General features: G+C 36.9%; 1 pseudogene across 1 annotated transcript; it reads right to left on the bottom strand.

Moving 5' to 3' along the window:
* Positions 1–12,107: 12,107 nt before the first annotated feature.
* On the bottom strand, positions 12,108–12,548 carry LOC308625053 (large ribosomal subunit protein eL30-like; annotated as a pseudogene). Its single transcript has one exon. The product of its transcript is annotated as a large ribosomal subunit protein eL30-like (transcript).
* Positions 12,549–15,258: the final 2,710 nt, after the last annotated feature.

Genomic DNA, 15,258 nt, shown 5'->3' with positions numbered 1-15,258 from the left:
TAACACATATATATGCAATTAAAAAAAATGTCATGAAGAACCTAGGGGTAAAACAGGAATAAAGACACAGACCTACTTGAGAATGGACTTGAGGATATGGGGAGGGGGAAGGGTAAGCTGTGACAAAGCGAAAGAGAGGCATGGACATATATACACTACCAAACGTAAAATAGATAGGTAGTGGGAAGCAGCCGCATGGCACAGGAAGATCAGCTCAGTGCTTTGTGACCACCAAGAGGGGTGGGATGGGGAGGGTGGGAGGGAGGGAGACGCAGGAGGGAAGGGATGTGGGAAAAGATTTATATGTATGACTGATTCACTTTGTTATAAAGCAGAAACTAATAAATTAAAAAAAAAATCTTCCAACAAACAAAAGTCCAGGAACAGATGGCTTCACAGGTGAATTCTATCAAACATTTAGAGAAGAGTAACACCCATCCTTCTCAAACTCTTCCAAAAAACTGAAGAGGAAGGAACACTCCCAAACTCATTCTATGAGGCCACCATCACCCTGATACCAAAACCAGACAATGATACTACAAAAAAAAGAAAATTACAGACCAATATCACTGATGAATATAGATGCAAAAATCCTCAACAAAATAGTAGCAAACAGAATCCAACAACACATTAAAAGGATCATACACCACGATCAAGTGGGATTTATCCCAGGCATGCAAGGATTCTTCAATATACACAAATCAATCAATGTGATACACCATATTAACAAATTGAAGAATAAAAATCATATGATCATCTCAATAGATGCAGAAAAAGCTTTCGACAAAATTCAACACCCATTTATGATAAAAACTCTCCAGAAAGTGGGCATAGAGGGAAACTACCTCAACATAATAAAGGCCATATACGACAAACCCACAGCAAACATCATTCTCAATGGTGAAAAACTGAAAACATTTCCTCTAAGGTCAGGAATGAGACAAGGATGCCCACTCTCACCACTATTATACAACATAGTTTTGGAAGTCCTGGCCGTGGCAATCAGAGAAGAAAAAGAAGTAAAAGGAATACAAATTGGAAAAGAAGAAGTAAAACTGTCACTGTTTGCAGATGACATGATACTATACATAGAGAATCCTAAACATGCCACCAGTAAACTACTAGAGCTAATCAATGAATTTGGTAAAGTTGCAGGATACAAAATTAATGCAGAGAAATTTCTTGCATTCCTATACACTAATGATGAAAAATCTGAAAGATAAATTAAGGAAACACTCCCATTTACCACTGCAACAAAAAGAATAAAATACCTAGGAATAAACCTACCTAGGAAGACAAAACACCTGTATGCAGAAAAGTATAAGACACTGAGTATGGCTGAGTAATATTCCATTGTATATATGAACCACATCTTCTTTATCCATTCATCTGTTGATGGGCATTTAGGTGGCTTCCGTGACCTGGCTATTGAAATAGTGCTGCAATGAACATTGGGGTGCATGTGTCTTTTTGAATTATGGTTTTCTCTGGGTATATGCCCAGTAGTGGGATTGCTGGATCATATGGTAATTCTATTTTTAGTTTTTTAAGGAACCTCCATACTCTTCTCCATAGTGTCTGTATCAATTTACATTCCCACCAACAGTGCAAGAATGTTCCCTTTACTCCATACCCTCTCCAGCATTTGTTGTTTGTAGATTTTCTGATGATGCCCATTCTAACTGGTGTGAGGTGATACCTCACTGTAGTTTTGATTTGCATTTCTCTAATAATTAGTGATGTTGAGCAGCTTTTCATGTGCTTCTTGGACATCTGTATGTCTTCTTTGGAGAAATGTCTGTTTAGGTCTTCTGCGCATTTTTGGATTGGGTTGTTTGCTTTTTTAATATTGAGCTGCATGAGCTGTTTATATATTTTGGAGATTAATCCTTTGTCCATTGATTCCTTTGCAAATATTTTCTCCAGTTCTGAGAGTTGTCTTTTGGCCTTGTTTATGGTTTCCTTTGCTGTGCAAAAGCTTTTAAGTTTCATTAGGTCCAATTTGTTTATTTTTGTTTTTATTTCCATTACTCTAGGAGGTGGATCAAAAAAGATCTTGCTGTGATTTATGTCAAAGAATGTTCTTCCTATGTTTTCCTCTAAGAGTTGTATAGTGTCTGGTCTTACATTTAGGTCTCGAATCCATTTTGAGTTTATTTTTGTGTATGGTGTTAGGGAGTGTTCTAATTTCATTCTTCTACATGTAGCTGTCCATTTTCCCATCACCACTTACTGAAGAGACTTTCTTTTCTCCATTGTATATCCTTGCCTCCTTTGTCATAGATTAGTTGACCATAGGTGCGTGGGTTTATCTCTGGGCTTTCTATCTTGTTCCATTGATCTATGTTTCTGTTTTTGTGCCAGTACCATATTTCCTTGATTACTGGAGCTGTGTAGTATAGTGTGAAGCTAGGGAGTCTTATTCCTCCAGCTCCGTTTTTTCCCCTCAAGACTGCTTTGGCTATTCAGGATCTTTTTTGTCTCCATACAAATTTTAAGATGATTTGTTCTAGTTCCATAAAAAATGCCATTGGTAATTTGATAGGGATTGCATTCAATCTGTAGATTGCTTTGGGTAGTATAGTCATTTTCACAATATTGATTCTTCTTATCCAAGAACATGGTATATCTCTCCATCTGTTGGTATCATCTTTAATTTCTTTCATCAGTGTCTTATAGTTTTCTGCATAGAGGTCTTTTGTCTCCCTGGGTAGGTTTATTCCTAGGTATTTTATTCTTTTTGTTGCAGTGGTAAATGGGAGTGTTTCCTTAATTTATCTTTCAGATTTTCATCATTAGTGTATAGGAATGCAAGAGATATTTCTGCATTAATTTTGTATCCTGCAACTTTACCAAATTCATTGATTAGCTCTAGTGGTTTTCTGGTGGCATGTTTAGGATTCTCTATGTATAGTATCATGTCATCTGCAAACAGTGACAGTTTTACTTCTTCTTTTCCAATTTGTATTCCTTTTATTTCTTTTTCTTCTCTGATTGCCACGGCCAGGACTTCCAAAACTATGTTGAATAATAGTGGTGAGAGTGGACATCCTTGTCTTGTTCCTGATTTTAGAGGAAATGCTTTCAGTTTTTCACCATTGAGAATGATGTTTGCTGTGGGTTTGTCATATACGGCCTTTATTATGTTGAGGTAGTTTCCCTCTATGCCCACTTTCTGGAGAGTTTTTATCATAAATGGGTGTTGAATTTTGTCAAAAGCTTTTTCTGCATCTACTGAGATGATCATATGGTTTTTATTCTTCAATTTGTTAATATGGTGTATCACACTGATTGATTTGCGTATATTGAAGAATCCTTGCATCCCTTGATCGTGGTGTATGATCCTTTTAATGTGTTGTTGGATTCTACTTGCTAGTATTTTGTTGAGGATTTTTGCATCTGTATTCATCAGTGATATTGGTCTGTAATTTTCTTTTTTTTGTAGTATCATTGTCTGGTTTTGGTATCAGGGTGATGGTGGCCTCTTAGAATGAGTTTGGGAGTGTTCCTTCCTCTTCAGTTTTTTGGAAGAGTTTGAGAAGGATGGGTGTTAGCTCTTCTAAATGTTTGATAGAATTCACCTGTGAAGCCATCTGTTCCTGGACTTTTGTTTGTTGGAAGATTTTTAATCACAGTTTCAATTTCATTACTTGTGATTTGTCTGTTCATATTTTCTGTTTCTTCCTGGTTCAGTCTTGGAAGGTTATACCTTTCTAAGAATTTGTCCATTTCTTCCAGGTTGTCCATTTTATTGGCATAGAGTTGCTTGTAGTAGTCTCTTAGGATGCTTTGTATTTCTGCAGTGTCTGTTGTAACTTCTCCTTTTTCATTTCTAATGTTATTGATTTGAGTCCTCTCCCTCTTTTTCTTGATGAATCTGGCTAATGGTTTATCAATTTTGTTTATCTTCTCAAAGAACCAGCTTTTCATTTTATTCATCTTTGCTATTGTTTTCTTTGTTTCTATTTTATTTATTTCTGCTCTGATCTTTATGATTTCTTTCCTTCTACTAACTTTGGGTTTTGTTTGTTCTTCTTTCTGTAGTTCCTTTAGGTGTAAGGTTAGATTGTTTATTTGAGATTTTTCTTGTTTCTTGAGGTAGGCTTGTTTAGCTACAGTCTTCCCTATTCGAACTGCTTTTGCTGCATCCCATAGGTTTTGGACCGTTGTGTTTTCATTGTCATTTGTCTCTAGGTATTTTTTGATTTCCTCTTTGATTTCTTCAGTGATCTCTTGGTTATTTAGTAACTTATTGTTTAGCCTTCATGTATCTGTGTTTTTTACGGTTTTTTCCCTGTAATTGATTTCTAATCTCATAGCGTTGTGGTCAGAAAAGATGCTTGGTATGATTTCAATTTTCTTAAATTTACTGATGCTTGCTTTGTGACCCAAGATGTTATTTATCCCGGAGAATGTTCCGTGAGCACTTGAGAAGAAAGTGTAATCTGCTGTTTTTAGATGGAATGTCCTATAAATATCAATTAAATCTATCTGTTCTATTGTGTCATTTAAAGCTTTTGTTTCCTTATTTATTTTCATTTTGGATGATCTGTCCATTGGTGTAAGTGAGGTATTAAATTCCCCCACTATTATTGTGTCACTGTTCATTTCCCCTTTTATAGCTGTTAGGACTTGCCTTATGTGTCGAGGTGCTCCTATGTTGGGTGCATATATATTTATAATTGTTATATCTTCTTCTTGGATTGATCCCTTGATCATTATGTGGTGTCCTTCCTTGTCTCTTATAACATTCTTTATTTTAAAGTCTATTTTATCTGATATGAATATAGCTACTCCAACTTTGTTTTGATTTCCATTTGCACGGAATATCTTTTTCCATCCCCTCACTTTCAGTCTGTATGTGTCCCTAGGTCTGAAGTGGGTCTCTTGTAGACAGCATATAGATGGGTCTTGTTTTTGTATCCATTCAGTAAGCCTGTGTCTTTTGGTTGGAGCGTTTAATCCATTCACATTTAAGGTAATTATCGTTATGTATGTTCCTATGACCGTTTTCTTAATTGTTGGGGGTTTGTTTTTGTAGGTCCTTTTCTTCTCTCATGTTTCCCACTTAAAGAAGTTCCTTTTGCATTTGTTGTAGAGCTGGTTTGGTGGTGCTGAATTTTCTTAGCTTTTGCTTGTCTGTAAAGCTTTTGATTTCTCCATCAAATCTTAATGAGATCCTTGCCAGGTAGAGTAATCTTGGTTTTATGTTCTTCCCTTTCATTACTTTAAGTATATCATGCCACTCCCTTCTGGCTTGTAGAGTTTCTGCTGAGAAGTAAGCTGTTAACCTTATGGGAGTTGCCTTGTATGGTGTTTGTTGTTTTTCCCTTGCTGCTTTCAATAATGTTTCTTTGTCTATAATTTTTGCCATTTGGATTACTATGTGTCTCGGCGTGTTTCTCCTTGGGTTTTTCCTGTATGGGACTCTGCGCTTCGTAGACTTTTGTGGCTATTTCCTTTCCCATGTTAGGGAAGTTTTCAACCATAATCTCTTCAAATATTTTCTCTGGTTCTTTCTCTCTCTCTTCTCCTTCTGGTATCCCTATAATGCAAATGTTGTTGCGTTTAATGTTGTTCCAGAGATCTCTTAGGCTGTCTTCATTTCTTTTCATTCTTTTTTTCTTTAGTCTGTTCCGCAGCAGTGAATCCCACCATTCTGTCTTCCAGGTCAGTTATCCATTCTTCTGCCTCAGTTTTGCTGCTATTGATTCCTTCTAGTGTAGTTTTCATTTTAGTTATTGTATTGTTCATCTCTGTTTGTTTGTTCTTTAATTCTTCTATTTCTTTGTTAAACATTTCTTGCATCTTCTCCATCTTTGTCTCCATTCTTTTTCCAAGGTCCTGGATCATCTTCACTATCATTATTCTGAATTCTTTTTTTGTAAGGTTGCCTATCTCCACTTCATGTACTTGTTTTTCTGTGGTTTTATCTTGTTCCTTCATCTGGTACATAGCCCTCTGCCTTTTCATCATGTGTGTCTTTCTGTGAATGTTATTTCTTCCTTCTTAATAATAGACATGGCATACAAATCTGCCAAGGTTTCTTCAGGGTGAGGCTCTATTAGCTGTTGAAAGACAAGAAAATCTTTCTATCTCTAATTTGATTTTTACATAATGCTTTGGCATTTGACTCTTAAATTAAACTCTCCTTTCTTCCCTAGCTCTAAAGAGGTAGCTTTTACACTTCAAAAATAAAGTTTAAGCCTCCAAATGTCAAAGGTGAACAAGTGTATGAAAGTAAATACATTAATTTCTGTTACTTACATATTCACATCTAAGGAAGAAAATATCATAACCTAGTTTATAAATATGAACAACCTTTTAAATTAAAGAGAAATCATCTTTGCATCTGAACTTAAAAGTCAACAACACCATAGGTGAGCATCTGACCATAATTTGTTCATCAATAATTTATTAGTTATCAGTATTACAGGCTCAGTCCCTTGAGCACTTGGAAATAAGGGAAATGAGATTGCTTGTTCAAAATCAAGAATTTACGTCCACATCAGGAGGACATGAAAAGATACTTTAAGGAGGAAAAATGCCTTTTAGATTTGCAAAATTTGGCTATAATCAGACTAAAGATATTAATCTAGTGAAAAGACTGTAAGTCAGATGGGAGTTGACCAGCTGTGAAAGCATATAAAAGGAAGCTTGCAAAGGCACACCACACCATTAAAGAGAAAAGCACCAAAAACAGTAACATGAATAAAATATTTTAAGTGTATGTATAATTAATGAATAAAAAAACACTATGCTTATAAAGTCTAAAAATCTTAACCATGTACCAAAGTAAAAATCATAGAATCATAAATATTTAGATTTGAGAAGAACTCAAGGGGCATATGGCCTACCTTCTCCTCAATAATCCTCTTTCAGAAACATCCAAGATATTTTGAAAACCTTCAGTTTTTGTTCTCTGCCCAGCAAGCTGCCCACTCCCCTTTGGACCGAAGATGTCAATGTGCCCGTCGATTCTGTCAGTGCATTTCTGACCCACCATAAAAGTAGCACACATAAAACCAACATTTTTTCACTAGTTAGATGACTTGTTTCCTAAAATAAATGGCAGAAATGGTTCATGTAAACAGAGAGTTAAAAGTAGGGATTATTTTCAGACACTCTGCTCGAGTTTTGGATTTGGGTGGCATCTGGGGGAGAAGGGTGTATTCTCTTGAGTTTTCCTTTGCTCCTTCCCCCAGGCTATGTAGTGGTGGCAGGAACTTTAGACTGAGTGCAGGAAGGCACTGGCCTTGATGAAGAGTAAAGTACCCATCACACTAGAGGTTATATTAGCCTACTCATCCCTGGTTTGCCATCAACTCTTTGAGGAGCGTGATTCTACTTGTTTTTCATAACCATGTCATGTAATTTTCACAACATGCCTTCAAGGTAAGTTTTATTATCAGCCAGCCATGGAGATGTTAAGAACCTTGTCCATGATCATAGTTTAGAGTTTATACTTGAACACAGGGCTACCTGGCTCCAAACGTCAGGGGAGATACTAGCTGCCATGACAACATTCTCTTAGTCTCCTTTCACCAATGCCTGACTCTCCTCTCATTGCCCACCTGCATGGCTCCCCCCACAATCTCTTAGTTCTTTTCCTCTTATAAGGCCTATTACAGTTCATATTTTTTTTAAATCATGAATTTATTATATATATACTACTGAAAAACTTGAAAATACAGATAAATGAACAACAGAAAAGAATACCTAAAACAAAACAAACAAAAATTGCTTAAACTGTAGTTCTACTACCCAGAGATAGCCATTGTTAACCATTGCTATACTGATACAACTTTAGGTTGCTCTGTTTTTCTGAACACATTCGTAAATGGCATCATATTATAATACTGCTCTATATCCTGCATTTTATTATCATTTTTCCATTTCTGTAAGTAGACATGTTCATCACTATGTGTGTCTGGGTTTTTGAAACTGTTATATTAATTGAACTTTGCATCAAGTGTCTCGATTCACTACTTTTAAAAATTATTTGTTTCTTGAGTATAAAATATTTTTTGTATTAAAAAAAACTGTAGTAATTATATCACGTATAGCAACTGAAAGCCTCCCTTGTGGTTTGGTTAGTGTACATACAATTCTTTATTTGATTTCTTTCAAAGTAGTTTTTTTTTTAAAAATTAATTAATTTATTTTTTGCTACGTTGTGTCTTCGTTGCTGCATGTGGGCTTTCTCTAGTTGCCATTATGGTACGCGGGCTTCTCATTGCGGTGGCTTCTCTTGCTGGCTTCTCTTTAGGTGCGCGGGCTTCAGTAGTTGTGGCACCCTGGCTCAGTAGTTGTGGCTTGTGGCCTCTATAGGACAGGCTCAGTAGTTGTGGCTCATGGGCTTAGTTGCTCTGTGGCATGTGGGATCTCCCTGGACCAGGGCTTGAACACGCGTCCCCTGCATTGGCAGGCGGATTCTTAACCACCGCACCACCAGGAAAGTCCCTCAAAGTAGTTTTGATATTGGTGGATGTTTCTCTTTGAAGATTTCTTTATGTCAACAGATACTCCAGTAATTTGAGAGATGTGGGCATGTATACAAGGATAGAGGAAGTGTGCCTTGGTACTTATATATTTTAATTAGGGGGAAAATTCTTATTTATTTTGTAAACAAATAGAGATTGTGTTTGAAAAAAATAATGTTTTCTTAGTGTACATTTATCCAAAGTTAATTGGTGAATTTATTAAAAATTAAAGTCTTTTAACCAAATGTAAATTAAAATTCTCAGTTTTTATTGTCTCTTTAAAATTACTCATCATACAATACTTTCAGCCTCTTAAAAATATTAACTAATAGTACTATTTCCAATATTTTATAAACAAAGCACTGCTCTAGAACACTGCTGGTGAAATATACAGCTCTACATTTGGAAGTTAAGTGTATTAGAGAAATATAATGTGAGCCATGATACAAGCCACATAAGTACTTAAAACTGTAGAAACAGTAAAAGCAAACAAACAAAAAAAACCCAAACCAAAAACAGATGACAATCATTAATCTTAATAGTATATTTTATTTATGACCCAATATATCCAAAACATTATTATGTCGATACTTAGTCAAATAAAAAGTTTTACATCCTTTTATTTGATTATAAGATGTTTTACATTCTTTTTTTTGTATTCTAAATCTAGTATATATTTTGCATTTGCAGCGCATTTTACTTTGTACTTATACACATTTTGAGTGCCCAGTAGCTACATATAGCTAGTGTCCATTATATTGAAAGGCACAGCCCTAGACATCAACAACCGTTGATGTAATAATAATTAGCTATATAGATTTAAGACTAAAGTACAAATTCGGAATCCAAACTTTAAACAATCTAGATAAAAACAATGATTTGCCACGTATTTCTTGGGTATGCATTTATGAGGCAATTGGCTCTGGTTAGAAATCCAAGCTAAGTTCAAGCAAAAAGGTAACTAATTAATCTCAATGAAAGATTAGCCTGGAGTACCGATTACTGATTATGTCATGACAAGTATGTAGTACATATCTCATATGTTGTTCTTTGATTGATTGGGATTATAAGACATTGGTCTTTTAGCATTATGCTCTGACTCGCCCAGCTGGTCTTGGATATGTTTCCAACAGGACACTGAAAAACTTTGGTCGATTGATTAATTATTTGTATGAGATGACCATTTTTTGTTAGGAAACCAGAGTTTGGTGATATCTATAGAAAGATATGGGGCTTAGGACAGAAGACATGAAGAATATGCCAATATCCAGATTGCATTTAATCTATATTCCATTACAGTAAACAGAGGATTGGGAATTTTTGTTCAAGGAGATTGGAGAAGTAAGCACTCTGCTTTATTAGAGGACACCTTATAATTTAATGGATAGGATTTGTAATTCTGTTACTGCTTATCTATGCAAGGGATAGAATATTTCTTTGGGTAAATTGGAGTGCTTTTAATTCATCTTTGTATCCTCTTTAGATAACATATTTGGAAATGAGTGAAAAACAGTAGTAATTAATGTTAATATATAGCTATCTCCTTTCTTAAAAAAATAAAATAATGAACAAAAATCTCACATATTAAAAAAGTGACCTTTTAACAATAAAAACAGAAGAAAGAAAACACACACACACTCACACACACCCATACACAGGGAAGAGTAAGGAACATGAAATAATACTCCAAAATATTCATTCCCTAAAAAACATATTCCCCAAAGAGAAGAGAAAATCTGAATTCAGTTGAGAACTATTTTTAATCAGACTGTGTGAAAAGTAAATGATTTGATAGTAAGTCCACAGATGAGCCAGACTAAATTGGTTGACTTAATCAGTCCTTTACTACCTGTAAATGATAAGTTCTTTTTTCAAACAGCTGAAATATTTAATTGAAAAATATTCATAATGAATGCTTTATTGCACCTCTTCTTAAATCCAGCAATCCTTTCAGAGTTTTGAGTTTACAGAATCAAATTATTAAAATCGTGTTTCCTGTTTGACGAAACTGAAATGGTAAAGCACCAGCATTAATGAGAGCATTTTCCTTAGCATAGAAGTTCAGCCATATTTATTTACTATTTACCATACAGTTTCTCAATAAGAAGCATTTCTCAGCTTATTTATTAGCTCATTAAGAAAAATATGGTTTGATTTTTATCCTGCATACATAAAGATTGCTTCTCCCACTTACTTCAGATGATGAAAAAAGATGTCTCCTGGCTGGATGAAGGTGATGAATCTCTCGTTTATGGTTTTTTTTTGCGGTATGCGGGCCTCTCACTGTTGTGGCCTCTCCCATTGCGGAGCGCAGGCTCCGGACACGCAGGCTCAGCGGCCATGGCTCCCGGGCCCAGCCGCTCCGCAGCATGTGGGATCTTCCCGGACCAGGGCACGAACCCGTGTCCCCTGCATCGGCAGGTGGACTCTCAACTACTGCGCCACCAGGGAAGCCCTCTCGTTTATGTTTTATAGTTATAGCTTTATGATTAGAGAAAGAAAAAGAAGTAGGGAAATACACAAAACACTAGATCTTGAGGAGCTCAAAGGGAAGACAACAGAACACTTCAAAGGCAGGAATAGAAAAATTTTAGAGCAAAATGCTAAAACAGATTATAAGGAATTTAGAAACTAATATGAATATTTAGAAATTAAGGGCTTCCCTGGTGGCGCAGTGGTTGAGAGTCCGCCTGCCGATGCAGGGGAAACGGGTTCATGCCCCAGTCCGGGAAGATCCCACATGCCGCGGAGCGGCTAGGCCCGTGAGCCATGGCCGCCGAGCCTGCACGTCTGGAGCCTGTGCTCCGCAACGGGAGAGGCCACAACAGTGAGAGGCCCACGTACCGCAAAAAAAATTAAAAAAAAAAAATTAAAAAAAAAAAAAAGAAATTAAACAGTACTTTTCTTGTGACGGTAAGGAAAGTTATACTTAACAGGTTTTCATTCTCTCTTTTTATTCTTCCTCTACTCTGTGATCTACATGACTACACATACCCACACTTGCAAAAATCTTTTATGAATAGTTCTGTCAAAATATGTTACTTCAAGTTGAACAAAATAAAAATCTTAAATTTGAATGCACAGTAAGAAATCATTTCCAGAACTGTGTTCTGTGGAACAACACTACCACTAAAAACCCAGGAGAAAAAGGCCTCTGTGGTCAAAGTTTGGGGAAATGCTATATATATTTCTCTTTTGCAGATTTACGATGGGCTTTTTCATATTAAGGTTCTGATAAATCCTTTAGAGTAAAGACTTTGTATAGCCTAATATTTTTCAAATTTATTTAAACAGGAAGGCTGTTTAAAATCTAGCATCTTGTGGAACAAATGTTTAAGAGAAAAAATATTTGGGGAAATGCTACTGTAGACCCATAATATTTACTTTGGTTGCAGCTCCAAAGTAAATTTTGAGTATTATCAAATTCATAAAACCCAGAAATTAAGAAACTAAGAAACAGATGTTTGGGGATTAGCTAGGCTAGCAAGGTAACTTGCTTATCAAAACCAACATCACAGCCCATGAGATATAAATTTATGCTAGATGCTTTCATTACAAGATCTTTGTTTCTGCAGATGTTTATGTCTCAGAAGAGCCATATGGTAGTAATGCCTTTTTTAAAAATTTTTTAAAACAAGCTCTGGCCAATTTTATTAAAGAAAAATTGTGCGTGATTTACTTTTCATCAGTCTGTTCTTGCATGCCTCTAATAATATCAGAATCACCTGGATCAGTGATAGCCAGTGTGCATACTCTGTAGTATTTTCAACACTCTGTGCCCAATTCAATATTATTGCCACTGTAGTGATGGACACCAGTTTTGGCCAACATGGCATAATACTCTATTTCAGATTTCCTCAAGGTTGGGCAGTTGTTGGCGAGGATGACCAGTTTCGCTTTGCTGTGTCTGATCATTTTTAGAGTCTGCTTGTACCCCAGCACGTACTTTCCACTTTTCGTAACCAGTTGGAGCCTAGAGTTGATCGACTCCAGTGACTTTTCTGTCTTCTTTGTGGCCACCATCTTCCTGCCTTAGGCGCGGGATGCCCCCAACCAAGAGCAGCCACCAAGATGGCTGGAGAGTGAGAAAGGGGTAGTAATGTCTTTGTTCTCATTATAGTTGAATAAATCATGGAAATTTTGTGATCACTGATAAATAGTTGGAACTGCAAATAATAAGTCTGTGATAGCCAAGGATTAGAGATGCAGCATAGTCACTTAATAGCTGTGTGACCTAGCTGTTTACCATCTCTGTCGCTAAGTTTTCACATCTATGAGTTGGGGTAATAGTAGTTCCTACCATGTAGAGTTTTATAAAAATTAAATGAGTTAGTACTTGTTAAAGTTCTTAGAACAGTAGTTTGATAAGTGCTATTTAAGGATTGCAAAATGAAACATAAAATACTTTCTTCATCAATCTAATTCCTGAACATGGATGTCACAGATATGGATTTGTAAACTGTGGGCAGCAGTTTTGTGTCCCCATGAGTGGTAGGAAAATGGGAAGGGAGAGAAAGAGAAACAGAAAGACTACCCAGTGCATCAAATGCATCAACTGTTCCACTTCCACACATTTGAGAAAATTTTTATTTTTTTGTCATTTGTGGGGTTTGGTTTGTTTGTTTGTTTGTTTGTTTGTTTTTTAAATTTTTATTTATTTATTTATTTTATTATTTATTTATTTATGGCTGTGTTGGCTCTTCGTTTCTGTGTGAGGGCTTTCTCTAGTTGCGGCAAGTGGGGGCCACTCCTCATCGCGGTGCACGGGCCTCTCACTATCGTGGCCTCTCGTTGCGGAGCACAGGCTCCAGACGCGCAGGCTCAGTATTTGTGGCTCACGGGGCTAGTTGCTCCGCGGCATGTGGGATCCTCCCAGACCAGGGCTCGAACCCCTGTCCCCTGCACTGGCAGGCAGATTCTCAACCACTGCGCCACCAGGGAAGCCCTGGTTTGTTTGTTTAAATGTGGTCTTAGGACCAGCATCAGAAACTAAAGTTGAAATTCCTGTGTGCCACCCAGACTGCTAGAATCATAATCAGAATTTGTGAGGGTATGGCTCAGAAAAGTGCGTGTTTAACAGATACTTCCAGTGGTTCTCAAACATACTGGAGTTTAAGAACCTCTACAAAAAAAACAACATAAAGAGTTCAGGTAAATAACTTATTGGTTGACATTCAGAAGCAGAAAAAGGAAAAAGTACTATGTGTTGGCATCTCCACATGGCCCCCACGAGCCGCCTGGTTCCCTGATGGTTTTACACTTGTGATTTTAAGAGGTTATGGTCTTTTAATAAACTGATCTTTTCTTAAATTAAAAAAAAAAAGAACCTCTGCCAGACACAGTTCAAAGTCTATAACTGTGCAGGGCTTCTTATGGTTGGCCTCGTCTAGTCTGCTCAGGTTCACACCGTCAGTTTGCCCAAGTAACACAAATCTGAAAACCAGTGGCTTAACTAAAACTACTTCAGGCATTACCTCTCTGGTGGTGAGAAGTCTGTGATAGACTGCGCAGGGTCCACAGAGCTGTTCTCTCCTATCTCAGGGCTGCAGGCTCCTTGCATCTTTCTGCTCAACCATCCTTAGCACTTGCTTGTTACCTTGTGGTGATGTGGCGTTGTCCTTCCTCTGGGCATCATGTTTACATTCCAGGCAGGGAGAACAGGAAGGGAAAAGGGCAAAAGGCCCATCCCAGCTGAGCCTGCTCTGCTTTTAAGGAGTTTGCCTGGAGCCTCGTTTGACAAGGAACACTTTTAACTCACTTGACCAGGCCTGGGCTGCACTGCTGTTCTTCACCCTTATTTGCAAGGGTGGCTAGGGAATGTCGTGTTTTCACTGGGCACATTTTTATGCCCAACAAAACTGCAGTAGGCTCTTTGACATACTCTACATTCCAAGCTCAAAAACATTATGTTTTCTCAGCCTCCATGCCTCTGTGTATACAATTCACTTGAACAAGACTGCCCTCCCCACTTAAATATTTTACGACCTTCTCCCTTCAACATCAATTCATGTTATCCATTCCTCTGTGAAGGGTTCCAATCTCACCCCCAACACCCACCCCGTGTCATATTCATAATCCTTTATTATGGCACTATCGTGTACACTAAGTCAGTAGACTGGCATCACTTTGAAGGCCAAGATATGTGGCTTATGCCCAGAGGCCAACTACAGCAGTTAACTCACAGTAACTGCTTTAATAACATTTTCTGAATGAATGAATGAACAAATGAGCATATGAAAATTTGAATGAACAACTGAACTTATGAATGAATAGTAGAGCATTGCTGTTTTGGGGTAATGACTTCTATTAGACTCTGCTATTCATTTGTACTCATTCAGGGAAATACTTGCTATCTATTTGGGAAGATATTATATCATGAAATTAAATGAAAGTAAGGAGGAGTATAGCAAAAACAATAAATATGTGAGCTCCTCTAGTAGAGAACCTATGTTTATTACCTTTCGTCTCTATTGCTTCACCCCATGAAGGGTTTGATTCAAAGTAGGTTTTTAATAAATGCTGAATGAATAAGCATTGAATTAAAAGGAAAAGAGAGAATAATGAAAGAGTTAGCAGGCTGCTTTCATTTCTTAAAATTCCAGCAGTATCTTATTTATTTATTTATTTTTTACATCTTTATTGGAGTATAATTGCTTTACAATGGTGTATTAGTTTCTGCTTTATAACAAAGTGAATCAGTTATACATATACCTATGTCCCATATCTCTTCCCTCTTGCGTCTCCCTCCCTCCCTATCCCACCCCTCTAGGTGGTC

Source organism: Mesoplodon bidens (genome assembly GCF_964165515.1).
Source record: "Mesoplodon bidens genome assembly, chromosome: 11".
Classification (NCBI taxonomy): domain Eukaryota; kingdom Metazoa; phylum Chordata; class Mammalia; order Artiodactyla; family Ziphiidae; genus Mesoplodon; species Mesoplodon bidens.
The sequence above is the reverse complement of the archived record's forward strand: the minus strand, read 5'-3'. Positions and strand labels throughout refer to the sequence as shown.